General features: G+C 35.0%; 1 protein-coding gene across 7 annotated transcripts in view; it reads left to right on the plus strand.

Annotated features, from left to right (window-relative positions):
* Positions 1-15,000, plus strand: part of LOC144962939 (uncharacterized) — a 52,768-nt gene that overhangs the window by 22,828 nt on the left and 14,940 nt on the right. For 2 of the 7 annotated variants that reach the window (XM_078896364.1, XM_078896360.1), the window contains exon 2: positions 6,067-6,137. The gene's annotated coding sequence lies outside the window, so the exon portion shown is untranslated. Of the gene's footprint in view, positions 1-2,183; positions 2,307-5,803; positions 5,938-6,029; positions 6,138-10,502; positions 10,577-15,000 lie in introns of those variants that run through there. The other 5 variants (XM_078896361.1, XM_078896359.1, XM_078896365.1 and 2 more) reach the window with 5 other exon arrangements.

Below are 15,000 nucleotides of genomic sequence, written 5' to 3' on the forward strand. Positions count from 1 at the left end.
ACACTCCGTCTTTCTATACAAGTTATTTTGTCATCCGCACCGACAACAGATAGCAAGCCTTTGTTCATTAAACATATGTCGTATAGATAGATAGAAAGATAGATGATAGATAGATAGAAACATTTTAAGTGGGCGACTCATAGTAACATGACAACAGGAACTCATTTTTCTCGCCAAGCTTTGTCCACGCCCCCCCCCCCCCCCCAGCCCCCCTTCTTCAAATTTGTGCACTAATTCAATAGTCCACGAGAAACCATTATCTATCTGCAAGTTGCGCTTTAAAGAGGGCAGATCAAATACCTAAAGTATATCAAAGATACTTGAATACTAATTATTTAGGTCAATAGTCCGAACGTTGACACGATAAAATGATCTCATATTTTAAAATGTCACGGCTGTGAATGAAAACAAACAGTGCTATCTCTGATTACTGCGGTCATATAAGTCAAGCTAATTCAGGGATAATAAGTTATCAGTTATATTATCTTTATAATGACTGTCTTGGACTCTTTTAGAATGGACAACTAGCATTCTGAAGTGCATTGAGAAACAAGTAAATAAAATAATAATAATAATAATAATAATAATAATAATAATAATAATAATATAATAATATAATAATAATAATAATAATAATAATAATAAACAACAATAATAATAATAATAATAATAATAATAATAATAATAATAATAATAATAATAATAATAATAATAATAATAACAACTAGCATTCTGAAGTGCATTGAGAAACAAGTACATAAAATAATAATAATAATAATAATAATAATATAATAATAATAATAATAATAATAATAATAACAATAATAATAATAATAATAATAATAATAATAATAATAATAATAATAATAATAATATAATATAATAATAATAATAATAATAATAATAATAATAATAATAATAATAATAATAAAACAACTAGCATTCTGAAGTGCATTGAGAAACAAGTACATAAAATAATAATAATATAATAATAATAATAATAATAATAATAATAATAATAATAATAATAATATAATAATATAATAATAATAATAATAATAATAATATAATAATAATAATAATAATAATAATAATAATAATAATAATAATAATAATAGTAATAATAATAGTAATAATAATAATAATAACAACAATTAAAAAAAAAAAGAAGAAGAAGAAGAAGAAGAAGAAGAAGAAGAAGAAGAAGAAGAAGAAGAAGAAGAAGAAGAAGAAGAAGAAAATGTAGTCTTTCAGAGCCATAAGGCGCATGCAGCAGGAGTTTATCCAGGTTTCTACTGATTGAAACGAACAACAGCAATTGCTTGCTACCCTTTGGGTAGGACGTCCGACTATCGCAAAGCACCTTCCAGATCTAACAGACCCAGCTAACCAATCACTTCTGGGTGGACCGGGGGGGGGGGGGGGTTAAAAAAAACTTTACATCATCTGGGATCGATCTACCAACTGAGCCATTGGGTCCCCCCCCCCCTTTCCCCTCCCCCCCCCCCCCCCCCCCCCCCCCCCCCCCCACCCACTCCCCCAATTGAGAACCATGTAGACAGTTGAAATGAGTTGTACGTTGTTGCTGCTCCTTTGTAAGTTATTGAACTTGTGCTCTCGGATTAAACGCAATGTACCTACAAAATCGCAAGTAAAGGTCTTTTGAATGCATTGCCAAATCGGAAGTCTGAGAAATAAGATGTCTAAAGTTTCGAAGCCTGTCCCAGTTGAAGATCATATGAATGATTGCACCTATGTAATCATGGCCAGATGGGTGATAATATCATCGCAAAAACCTAACCTGGCGTGATGTCCTTGGGTAAGACACTTTACACATACTATCTCACTCAACTCGGGTGTGAATGAGTACCTGACTATAGACTATAGACTGTGACGAGTGTTGTAATCTGTACCATATGATATAAAATGTAGGTTTCATATATAGCTCGTTGTGTGGATAAATGAAGTATGTAAAGCGCATTGAGCATGGTGAATCAGTGGAAATGCAGTATATAAATGTCCATATTTTTTATGCCCTTCCAGATAGGGCAGGTTGCCCTGATCAAATTATTATCATTATGTGCTATGTAAGGATAAATTGGACAGTTTACTACTGCGTGTTTAGAGAACACGACTGATATGTACACATGATGATAATATGACACGTGATCTCCCCAACAGGTAGGTATACTGTATTATGAGCTTCATAGCATGTATACCGTTATTCGAAGATGCCTGGCATTGCTCGGAGTGTCTATCTGCTCATTCACACGGAAAGGCATGCTTGTGGTTGCGCTCATTTTTAGGTTAATAAATATTAAATATATAGATATAGACTACACGTGAAATACATTACCTACCTTATTTTGTGTGTTGATTTTTAGCCGTAGTTACAATTTGACTGTTTTGGGGAAGAGTGGGAGGGTGAGGTGAGTGGTCTCGAGGCAAAATGGGGAGAATTATAATTATTTATGGAGGGAAGAGGGGGTGGGAGAGAGAGAGAGAGAGAGAGAGAGAGAGAGAGAGAGAGAGAGAGAGAGAGAAAGGGGGGGGGGGGTGTAAAAGTGAACCATAAATGAAGTTTAAAAAATGGGTTTCATTAACATTAATGATAATAGTAATAATTGTAATTATAATGATAATAATAATAATAATAATAATAATAATAATAATAATAATAATAATAATAATAATAATAATAATAATAATAATAATAATAATATTAATAATTAGTAGTAGTCGTAGTAGTAGTAGTAGTAGTAGTAGTAGTAGTAGTAGTAGTAGTAGTAGTAGTAGTAGTAGTAGTAGTAGTAGTAGCAGTAGTAGTAGTAGTAGTAGTAGAAGTAGTAGTAGTAGTAGTAGAAGTATTAGTTGTAGTAGTAGTAGTAGTAGTAGTAGTAGTAGTAGTAGTAGTAGTAGTAGTAGTAGTAGTAGTGGTAGTAGAAGTAGTAGGAGGAGGAGGAGGAGGGGAGGAGGAGTAGTAATAGTAGTAGTAGTAGTAGTAGTAGTAGTAGTAGTAGTAGTAGTAGTAGTAGTAGTAGTAGTAGTAGTAATAGTAGTAGTAGTAGTAGTAGTAGTAGTAGTAGTAGTAGTAGTAGTAGTAGTAGTAGTAGTAGTAGTGGTTGTAGTAGTAGTAGTAGTAGTAGTAGTAGTAGTAGTAGTAGTAGTAGTAGTAGTAGTAGTAGTAGTAGTAGTAGTAGTAGTAGTAGTCGTTCAGAGACATAAGACCCATGGAGCCGCAATTTATCCAGGTTTCTACTAAGTGAAACGAACAATAGCAATTGCTTGCTACCGTTTGGGTAGATTAAAGAAATGTGTGGTTTACTCAACGAGATGTGGTGAGGAGGGGGGGGGATAGATAAAGAGCCAGTGGTAAAGAGAGGGGAGAGAGTTTGAGGGATAATTTAACCAGTTTACTGCCGTTCTCTTTAAAAACAAGTATTTAAAAATTTGGCCAGAAAACTCGTCCTTCAAATATTGAGCGATTTAAATGACCCTCATCTTAGCAAGAACTCTCAAACCTGGGACCTCGCAGTCGTTTAAATCGATCGATTTTTTGAATGTCTTCTAGCCTAAATTTTAAATAACTGTTTTTCCAGAGTATGGCAGTTCACTGATTAATGAATATTTTTAGAATACTGTTTTTCACATCGGAAATCTTAGCTTTGAAAGATAGTGATTGAAGTGTGAGTCATCAGGTGCATGGATGATGACATGCACGCAAATGTCTGTTTTATGTTTTAGATTGGAATGTCATATTTTTTTTTTAATATATGATAAGGGGTAAAGAGTAAGTATTACAAGTAGAGTGACTCTATAACGTGAAACAGCTCATCTCAATTTACAATACTATGGAAAATAATTGAAAATAATTGAAAATTGAACAAAACAAAAATTATCCTGTCACTTTCTGATTGTTTACCTACGATGATAAAAATAAAATATTATTAATTTTAAAATTCAGTTTATTCAACTCCACACAAGTGGGTATTTTTCTTTAGGGCCTTTTCTAAATGAAGACTGGGTAGCCCAGTGTTGAGGGTGAATCGAAGTAGATACTACCTTGGTACGAATCATATTCCATTCCGCTTCCCTTCCCCTCCTCCACTCAAGCTGTAAAATCAGTTGAATGATTTTAATCCTGAGCCTTCCTCAGACTTTTCGGCTGGACGGAATTGATGTCATTTTATCGATATACCGTCTATATTATCATGACTTAGATACTGTATGAAAGTTTTCTCGTCAAAATTAAAAAGGTGATTTGCAATGCACATCGAATTATTTCAATCACATCGAAGAATAGTCTAGACCTTGAAATGGATGTGGAAATTAATGAACTGAAATGCTTTATTAGTGTGATGAAAATGTGGCTGCTTGAAGCTCGAATGTAAAAATAACTATAAGTAATGAAATGTAAGCTTCAATTTATTGAACGAAGACAGATAATGTGGACGTTTCGGGCCTCAGCTTTGTCAACAAAAAAACGATAAATGAAACACTAAGGACGAATGAGAGATATGAGAATGTGTTTCTTTTATCCTGTTTTGTTGATAAAGGGGAAACCCGAAACGTCCAAATCATCTGTCTTCGTTCAATAAATTGAAGCTTACATTTCATTACTTATCGTTTGTTTGTTATTTTTTGTTAGTGTGGTTCGGTGGCTCACAGCGGTACGGGTATCAAAAGGCAAGAGATGATTAGCATGGTCAATGGCCGAATGGGTGACAATTATCGTGGAAAATTCTGGTCCCGACGTTGTGTCCTTGGGTAAGGTACTTAACATACATTACCCCAGTCGACTCAAGTGGGAATGAGTACCTGACTATGGCAGTGACAATCATTGTAGTAGCGTTAGTACAAAATTGACGCCTAACTGGCTACAGGTACTATATGAAATGAAAATGTGCTTCCTAATAGCCTGCTGGGGGGAATAAATGAAACATGAAATTCATTGAGGCTGGTAAATCCATGGAAACGCGCTAAACAAATTTTCGTATCTATTTTTATTTCAGACTTGAGAAGCAGGAAAGATATGAGAAGATAATGTTTAAGGGTAAGGAGTAAGGGGAAGTTTGGTAACTTAAAGATTTGCTCAAAGAGGGACGGGAAATGTTATTTTAAATTGAAGTTAAATATAAAAAAGCGATTAAGATATTCGGGTAGGAATGAGAGAAGGGGAAGAGAGAGAGAGAGAGAGAGAGAGAGAGAGAGAGAGAGAGAGAGAATGAGAAAATGAGTCATAGTAAAGAGTTGGAAGAGTGAGAGAAGGGATTTCTTAAATAGACCAAGGATGAAAATAGTTTTTAGAGAGGGGTGGTTGTGAGAAAAATGAGGGAAGGGGTATAGAGAGAGGCTCAGAGAAAGAGAAAGAAAAAATAAAGCGAAAAAAAAAAAGAAAGAAAGAAAAGAAGACAAATAGAAGGGAAAAATGAAGAGAGAGAGAGAGAGAAAGAAAGAGAGAGAGAGAGAGAGAGAGAGAGAGAGAGAGAGAGAGAGAGAGAGAGAGAGAGAGAGAGAGAGAGAGTAAATTAGAAAAGATGATAATTATGCATGTCGTTAACATGAATGTGTATAGAATGAGTTGGGACCATGATATCACGCTATGCACGCGCACAGCCAAGCATCGGTATCTCTCTCGTCTGAAAATCGTAGTGTCAGACACTCGTGCCCTCATAAACTCACGTTCACACACGCGGGAACATTCAAACACACACACACACACATAACACACACATACACATACACACACACACAGACACACACATACATTGAGCCGGTAGCACCGCGCCCCACCTCTTTGTTCACGTATTGAACGCACCACGGATGGGAACACGCTCTTATTGAAAGTTCTACTCACACTACAATACCCACTACTACTGCTTCTACTCGCTCACGCGTCAAACACCACGACCCGGCTTGTTGTAATTTAAACTTGTGGTGAGTTTTACATTAAAATCGCATGAATAATTAATAGATATTTTTTAATCCATATTTCTGTTTTAAGAATGCGGTTATTAACAAGTCTTGCTTTGGCATAATTGTGAGTGTTTCGTTTTACTTTGGCAGATCTTTTACTAAAATAAAGGCGATAGGATTGGGAGTTTATTCTACGTGTGTTTAACAGAAGCAAGAAAGGGGTGAGTAACAACGTAATGTGTGTTAGAATTTTTTGTCAAATATGATAAAAGGATGAGTCAGATATTTTAAGAATTGGGGGTGAGTTCAGGAACTATGTTTGTCTGAATCTTATTTCAACACCTAATTATAATTAATGAAGGTTAATATTAAACTGCAATGATAATATTCATAAATCTGATATAAGTATAAGATTTGTGAAAAGTTTTAACATTTCTTTTTAGACTAATGGTTTTAAAAATTTTATCGTGATTTTGTCGGTTTTGGATAAAGTTTGGGGTTATTCTATACATATCCTGTGTGATTTTTATTTTAAAAATATGCATAAATTTCTAAAGATTAAATCACCTTTTTGTAAAATTCATCGTGATTTTTTGATAGCTGGCTTGCATTTCATGACTCATATATATATATATATATATATATATATATATATATATATATATATATATATATATATATATATATATGTATATATATATATATATTGCATTTTATATTATTTGTTTTCCACGTTAATTTGTGTATTATTGTGCTGACGATGGGTTTGTAGCCGAAACGTCCACTGTCTGTTTTGTTCCCATACGAAGCCTCTCCATTTTCACTCTTTCGTTAGTATTTCCATTATAGATAGTATGCGCTGGCGAAGAAGCTCATAAAATTGCCATCCGGAAGTATAACGGACCAACACACAAAACTGTGTGTATCCATGAACGTTTAGTCGGGTTAAAACAGTTCAGTGAGCATTACTCATAAACGCGGATGGCAAAAAACAATAACAAAGACCTGAGTGACGTCATCTTCGAACTATCTATAGGAGGACACCTTTAACGTTTTGGGGCAATAGTACACTGTTTTGTTTTACACAAAAGGAACTTCAAATTTTACCTCTGGTCCTATTTGATAACAAAAATGAATTCGGGGAAAAGGTAGCCTGGAAAAGATTGTCGAACAATGACAAATTACTTTTTCACATTTTAGCCATTAATCTTATTCTGTACCTATAGAATATCATTCGATTAAAATTACTCCCCTACTTGTCAAAACGTTTAAAACGCGAGCTTTCTATTTTCACACATTTGTCGGAAAGAGTCTTAGGTTTAAGACTTTTTGACAATTTTGGGGTCATTTTGATCTATATACAAAGTTTTAAAATCTAACAAAAATGATAAAAGGCATTTTGTTATTGTACGCCGGTGTACGAACTCGTGACCAACGTTATAAGGTCAATTTCACCTAAGTGCATGTGCACTACGGGCATTCGGTATAAACAGATAATTAGAAAGGAACAGTAATTTTGAACAAACGATTAAAAAAAAAAACAACCAAAAAATAACTTGAGATTTTACATAGTACAAAAGCCACTAAACGGGCTCAACGCGCTTTACAAGAGGGTCCCTAACCAACATCAATAACTGTAACCTGTAGGACGAGATTACCATCTGCTATTTTACACCTGATTATGTTGAAATATTGCGAATAAGGAGCCTTTTCCAATGGCTCAACTATGCACCGCTCAGAGCGGGACTCAAACCCAGACCTTCCGAGTGTCGTACCACAAGACCACATAGCCGCATATATGGAAATATCACTTTAATTATTTTACCATATGGTTATTATTGAGTTCAATGTGATGCCACTTCAGTCATGATTCAACCCTTTTATACACAGTATGCGCATGGCTAAGAAGCTCACAACATTGCCACCCGGAAGTATAACGGACCAACAAACAAAACTCTGTGCCACCGTGAACTTTAATAGTCTGGGTAATACAGTTAAGTGAGCATTACTCATAAACACGGACGCAAAAAAAACAATAACAAAGACCAACTTCATTCTATAAGATAAACACGTTGTCGGTTTGTTACAACAATAACTACTATGTTTTGATGTAACCATAATATATCTAGATAGTATGCGCTTGGCAAAGAAGCTCATTGCCATCCGGAAATATAACGGTCCAACACACAAAACTATGTGTAACCATGAACTTTTATAATCTGGCTCATACAGTTTAGTGAGAAGTACTCATAAACGTGGATGGCAAAAAAAATAAAAAAGACTTGATTGACGTCATATTCTTTCTATCTACAGATAGTATGCAGATGACGTCACTCAGGCCTTTGTTATTGTTTTTGCCATCCGCGTTTGTGAGTTGTTCTCACTAAACTGTATTAACCAGAATATAAAAGTTCATGGTTACACAGAGTTTGTGTGTTGGTCCGTTATACTTCCGGATGGCAATGTTGTGAACTCCTTGGCCAAGCGCATTCTATCTATAAGTTTGTGTTTTGGGGGAGGTTGTTGTTTTTGTGTCTGTTTTTTTTTTAAATTTCCTTCTTTTTGTTGTTCTGTTTGTCCTTAGGGGGTGGGGTTGTTGTTTTGTATTGGGGGGGGGGGGTTGTTATTGTTTTTTGTTATTGTTTTGTTTTCTGTTATTGTTATTGGGGTTTTTGTGTTTTTTTTTTTTTTTGTCTCTGGGTGCTGCTCTTTTGTTCAGTTTATTTGTGTGTTTTTGTGCCTATGTGTGTGCTTTGTTTGATTGTATCTGAGTAGATCTCTATTGATTTTTGGGGCGGGAGAATTTGGAGGATGGAAGATTTTTTAATAGTTTTGTCTTTGTGTGTGTGTGTGTGTGTGTGTGTGTGTGTGTGTGTTATTGAGTTGTTTTGTATTGTTTTCTGTTTTGCTTTTTTAAAATTTTGTTTTAATTTATTTTGCTTTTTGTGTTTTTTTGTTTTTGGGATTTTTGATTGTTTGGTTTGTTTGCTTTTTTTTGTTTTATTTGTTTAGTTTTTGTTTTGTTTTTTATTTGTCAAATGTTTTTTATTATTATATTGTTTTGTTTTGTTTTGTTTTTTTGTCAAATGATTTATTTTTTATCTGAACACTGACTTCGTCATTCGTATGTCCTGTGTTTATATAATTTTGTTGTAAATCTCTTGTGGCTAATGTAGCATTGTGATGTGAGCCATGTTTTAGATACCATAATATATATATATATATATATATATATATATATATATATATATATAATATATATATATATATATATATATATGACTGCATGAGATGAATTTATTGAGCAACATGTTACTCATAGCCTGTGGCATGACATTTTAAACAATGATGTGTATTGTAATACGGGCACATAAACTGTGTTTCACTGCTGCTGATCTAGATGTTTTATGTAGCTATAAATTATGTTATAGTGGGGGTATAATACTCCACTCAAAATGCCAAAGGATCATAATATACATATTAGATCGTTATTGTAAAGTCCGTGTAATTGGGACATTATTAGGGAAGCAAATGGACCGGTTTTGGTTCCGAGTTGAGTAGATTTTACGGCTTTGGGTTCTGTACCGCTGAGCCACACTGACTTTACTAAACCATTCAACAATATCATGCGCGCATTGCCCGGAATAGCAGAGCGTTTCAATCTTTGTTATCATTGGAACTAAGCCCCATTCCCTTGTCTTACAGAATGATATTCTATCAACACATTCCGTCACTTTACCGTGTTTGACTAAAACTTGCAGCAATTTGAATTACACCCACATCTACAAATAGCATACATGAATTATATTCTATTTTAAGCAAAAAGAAATTAAGAAATTGAACGCAATGCCCCATCAACTGTAAATAATATGTCATTTGATTTTTTTTAATGTTATGGTTTGCTCTTATTCTTTTAAAATAAAACAGAATTAGAGAAATCATATGTTGTAAAAAGGGTTAGCAAAATTAGATAAAACACGTATTAATAATCAGCCAGAGTAATCATTACATTATCATTAACAACATCTAATTATTTATAATTGATTAAGCAAATTACAGTTGATTAATTATTTTTCAAATTTCTAATGTACAAATGAACATGGTGTTGAAGTGGAGTCGTACTATTCATTATATTTACGAAACGATAGCCATAGCCAAGGATGGTGAATGACCTTTCGTTAGTCAAATACATAAAGTGATATCGCATTTAAATGTCAGATTAGTGATGTTGGTCGATGTTGAAAATCAATAATCCGACGGTCATGTTCGCGGTACGTTCAATCATCTCCCTCCATCTGCCACCAATCTCTTCTATGGTAACCTTATGAACAAATATGAATAGTTATTTAACCAGTTAACTGTCGTACTCGGGAAAACATGTAATTTAAAAAATGGCCAGAAAACTCCTCCACATATCCATCTATTTAAATAACCCTCATCTGATTTTAAGTAAGACTTCGCCAAGTCCCAGATTTTAAAGTTTTTGCCAAGATGAGGGTAATTTAAATCGATCGGTATTTGAAGGACGAGATTTCTGGCCAAATTTGTAAATACAAGTTTTCCGAATACGGGATTAACTGGTTAATATAAAATTGTTTGTCCTGGTGTGTTGCTATGATCGTGTAAACAATGTTACGTTGTGACGCGAAAAACGCCTTTGGTGAGATCTTTTTCAAGGTTAATAGAACGCACTTGAGGGAAATAATAAAACGGAAACCCTTAAGGAAGAAAATTTTAACAAGCATAGCCTCCAGAGGGTTTGATATTATTCTAACTTAACACCCCCATCCTGTCTACCCAACATGATGGGAACTGGGTTGGCTAGATCTTGTGGAAAGTACTTTGCGTTCACTGTCGTCATCTTGTAAACTCCGGCTCCATTATGGATCCTATTGTTCATGGCTCTGTTTTGTCTTGTTAATTTCAATACCAGAATATAGATAGAATTAAGTTGACGTCACTGGGGTCTTTGTTATTGTTTTTGTTTTCCATCCACGTTTATGAGTAATTCTCACTTAACTGTATTATCCAGACTATAAAAGTTCATGGTTACAAAGAGTTTTGTGTGTTGGTCCGTTATACTTCCGGATGGCAATGTTGTGAGCTTCTTAGCCAGGCGCATTCTATCTATAGATAGTATGCACTTCGTTAAGAAGTTCAAAACATTGCCATCCGTAAGTATAACGGACCCACACACAAAACTCTGTGTAACCTTGATCGTTTATAGTCTGGTTATTACAGTTTAGTGAGAATTACTCATAAACGCGGATGGCAAAAAACAATAACAAAGACCAGAGTGACGTCATCTTCGAACTATCAATACCTAACCGATTACGACGAAAACTAGATGGATAAATCATACTGTAGATGCTGTGCGCTTGGCTAAGAAACTCACAACATTGCCATCCTGGAATATAACGAACCAACACACAAAACTATGTGTAACCTTCAACGTTTATAGTACGGATAATACAGTTTAGTAAGAATTAACCAGTAGATTTTTTACCAATCAAAACATGGAATTTGTGACACACCTTCACCTTCGGACGAGCATGGTTTGTTGTTTATATAGATAGTATGCGCTTGGCTAAGAAGTTCACAACATTGCCATCCGGAAGTATAACGTTGTATAATGTTTTTTTGTTTTTTTGTAGTTTTCTTTTGTTTGGTTGATTTGTTTTTGATTTATTTTTATTATTTTTGGTTGTTTGGGTTTTTTAGGGTTTTATTTTATTTTGTTTATTTATTTTAATTTTTAAAAAGAATAGTATAGTATTTGCTATTTTGAAGTGAAACGCATTGACACGCTCGTATAATTAAAAAATAAGTCAAGTCACGTTCATTTTAGTCGAGATGACAAACCGTGTGGTATACTATAACTCGTGAATTCTCTTTTCGCGTCTTCATATTAGTTCGCTATCTTGAATGCATGTGAATCAGTGCATAAAAATAGGCCCTCCGTACACTGAACATAGTTCAATTTATATTTTTTGGACAAGGATGGTGGAAACGATCTGGCGTTGTATACTGCTCCTTTGTAAATTATAGGCGTGATTACGTCAAAACATTGTGACAAATATTACTGTGACAAAGGTTACCCAACAGGAAGACCAACTGAGTCTGTTGATCGGCATGTTTAATCAAAATTATTTGATTTTAAACGGAATTGAAAACAGGTCAATAGATTAGCCTTCAACAGTCACGACGTCACTTCCCTCGTAATGACGCATAGTATCTTAGTAACTGGCTCTAAACTATCGGAACAATGGCTGACGATCTTATGAAATATTTTTCCAACGAGCATAAAAGTGTATCCAGATTAGAAAAACATTATAAATGTGATCATGTTTTGACTTTGGAAGAGTAGCGTCCCTTGATTGGACGTCACCGGGGGAAAAGTTATTAGAGAGAGAACGTCATGTTGGTTGTGCGCATGCGCCTCTCGTCCTCGCTTCCGGTGAAAGCGGCTTGAGACACTTCACCGAAAGAGAGGACGAGAGAGACGCATGCGCAAAACCAAATTGACGTTCTCTCTGTAAGGTGACGTCCAATCAATGGACGCTACTCTTCCACTAATCCCATTCCCTATACATTCTGATCACATGACAGAATATGAAAAGTTCTTGCCAGCATGAAGAATAAAAAGCACCGATTTTCTTTGTTTAGAACCACGCTGCTCGCCGTTGCTGGGCGACCTGACATCAGACTTTTGAATCCAATTGTCACATGAATGTGATTTTCTTTTATGTAGCCAGGCTAAATTTTTCGACAATTAGCACACTTATGATGGACACGAGTGTTTGGGTTAACTGGCATATGAGTTAACCAATCATTTCTTTTCTCCAAAATAAGTGTGGAAAACTGGTAAGTAAGGGAAAATAAAAGAGAATGAGATATGGGTACTTGAGTATTCGTGTGCGTGTGTGTGGGTGTGTGTGTGTGTGTGTGTATGTGTTTGTATTCATGTATGTGTGCGTAGGTGGATGTGTGCGTGTGTTTATGTGTATGTGTATGTGTGTGTGTGTGTGTGTGTGTGTGTGAAAAGAGATAAACTGAGAGACGAGGGGGTGAAGGCTTTAATATTTATTCATTATACTTACCGATACTGACATAATTTGCACGACTTAAACCAACTCTCCAAGCACATGTTTCAAGTTTATAAAACAAACATACACGTCAGGTGAATAAACAAATTGATCACGTGATCTATAACTATTACACGGCAAGACAGTTTCCCATAGGTACAATTATTTAATCTCTCAATTTAGTATTTACTGTGTTGCCGCGTTGTGTATTCTCATTGATTTATATGAGAAAGAGTTCGCGAGAAAAACTCATTGCACCATCCGAATCCGATGCTTGTGTGCTCTGAAGTGATAACATCCAATATCATCATCACCGTGATGATTTATTAGACAGGGCCAGAGCTTGTAAATTGATTCTTCCTCGAGAACAATGAATGTTGTATGGCATTATATTTCACGATTTGATGCAGTGGTCTAAAGTGATAACATTAAATATGCCTCAACAACATTTATTCTGTCAATATCACATATCTTTATTCATTTGTGTGTCACGAGACATTGAAACCTTTCTGTCTATACAAGTCGTTTCTTTAATGTTTCAAAAATGCATTCATTTTTTTTCTTTTAAACAAACTGAACTAATCCCATTTCATGCCACAATGACATTTTGAATCACATTTTGAAACGTACGTTGAGAAGGGTCAAATGCACCAGCATAATATGTTATGGTCCTTTGTGATTACATCAAATATCGCCACCGCACTACATTGATTTAGAAGGCAGTGAGTGATACAGCTGGAAAATTGATCCAGCCGTTGGATAAGATCCTAATAAAATTCCATTCATTGTATATATTCCATCCAACTTACCATCAAATCTTTCCTTCCTTTTCTCTCTCTCTCTCTCTCTCTCTCTCTCTCTCTCTCTCTCTCTCTCTCTCTCTCTCTCTCTCTCTCTCTCTCTCTATCTATCTATCTATCTATCTATCTATCTATCTTATATCTTTATCCCTTTAGGAACCAGGTAACAATACCCCCCCCCCTTTTTTTTTTCTCCAAGAAATCGTCAAATTCTACACCAGGCTAATCGAATTAGCAAATCGAGTCATCCACAAAATCGAATGCATAATAGTAATGAATTGCATGATGTCGTGTTTCGAAGTCATATATCCAACGCCAGATATAATTTATTAGTTCCTCGCCAGCACTTAATCGCATCAGACTGCTGTGTTAGACTGGGAAAGAGCAAAATAATTAGATAATTCTACCAGAGAACCTATATGTAGCCCTTTTCTAGTTCTACCTTCGTCATGTGTTGTTTATACAATCGGAAGCAAACCAAAAAAGGACAATTGAAGTTAATTAATAACAATGTGAATTCAATGTAAGTTTTAATTTGATAAACGAAAATAGATAACGTGGACAATAAGGGTTTCCCCTCTATCAACGAAACACGAGAAATGAAACACTACAGACGCATCCGATATGTGAGAAACACACTTTCTGGTGTTTCATTTATCCTGTTTTGTTGATAAAGGGGAAACCTGAAACGTCCATATTATCTGTTTTTGTTTCCATTCCGTTGTTATTTATTTCTTTGAGCTTCGAGCAGCAACATTTGCATTACCCAATTGAAGTTAAAATGTAAGTTTGTATGGCTATGTGGTCAAGTGGTATGCCACTCGCTTTCGGATCGGAAGGTCCTGGGTTCGAGCCTCGCTCGGCGCATAGTTGAGTCCTTGGAAAAGACTCTTTACTCACATTCTATCACCGTACTCAGGTGTAAAATGAGTACCTGGCCGTTTACAGCGTTATCTCTGTCCGAAAAAAATTGTAACATCACCTAAAAGGCGTCATGTCCCATCCAAAATGTTAAATGTTGCTGTTGGCTAGGGACACCTTGTAAAGCGCTTTGAGCACATTTAGTGGATTTTGCGCTATACAGGACGTAGGTTTAAAATGAGGAAACAAAAAAAATAAAACGTGTCAGCCTGTGACCTTCGTCAAGAACTGAATTTTGATCAAACGTCGAATGATTATCGGGGGTATTGGACTTTTCA

The sequence above is a fragment of the Berghia stephanieae genome, chromosome 1 (assembly GCF_034508935.2).
Source record: "Berghia stephanieae isolate SIO BIC M18660-M18661 chromosome 1, UCSD_Bste_1.3, whole genome shotgun sequence".
NCBI classification, from domain to species: Eukaryota; Metazoa; Mollusca; class Gastropoda; order Nudibranchia; family Aeolidiidae; genus Berghia; species Berghia stephanieae.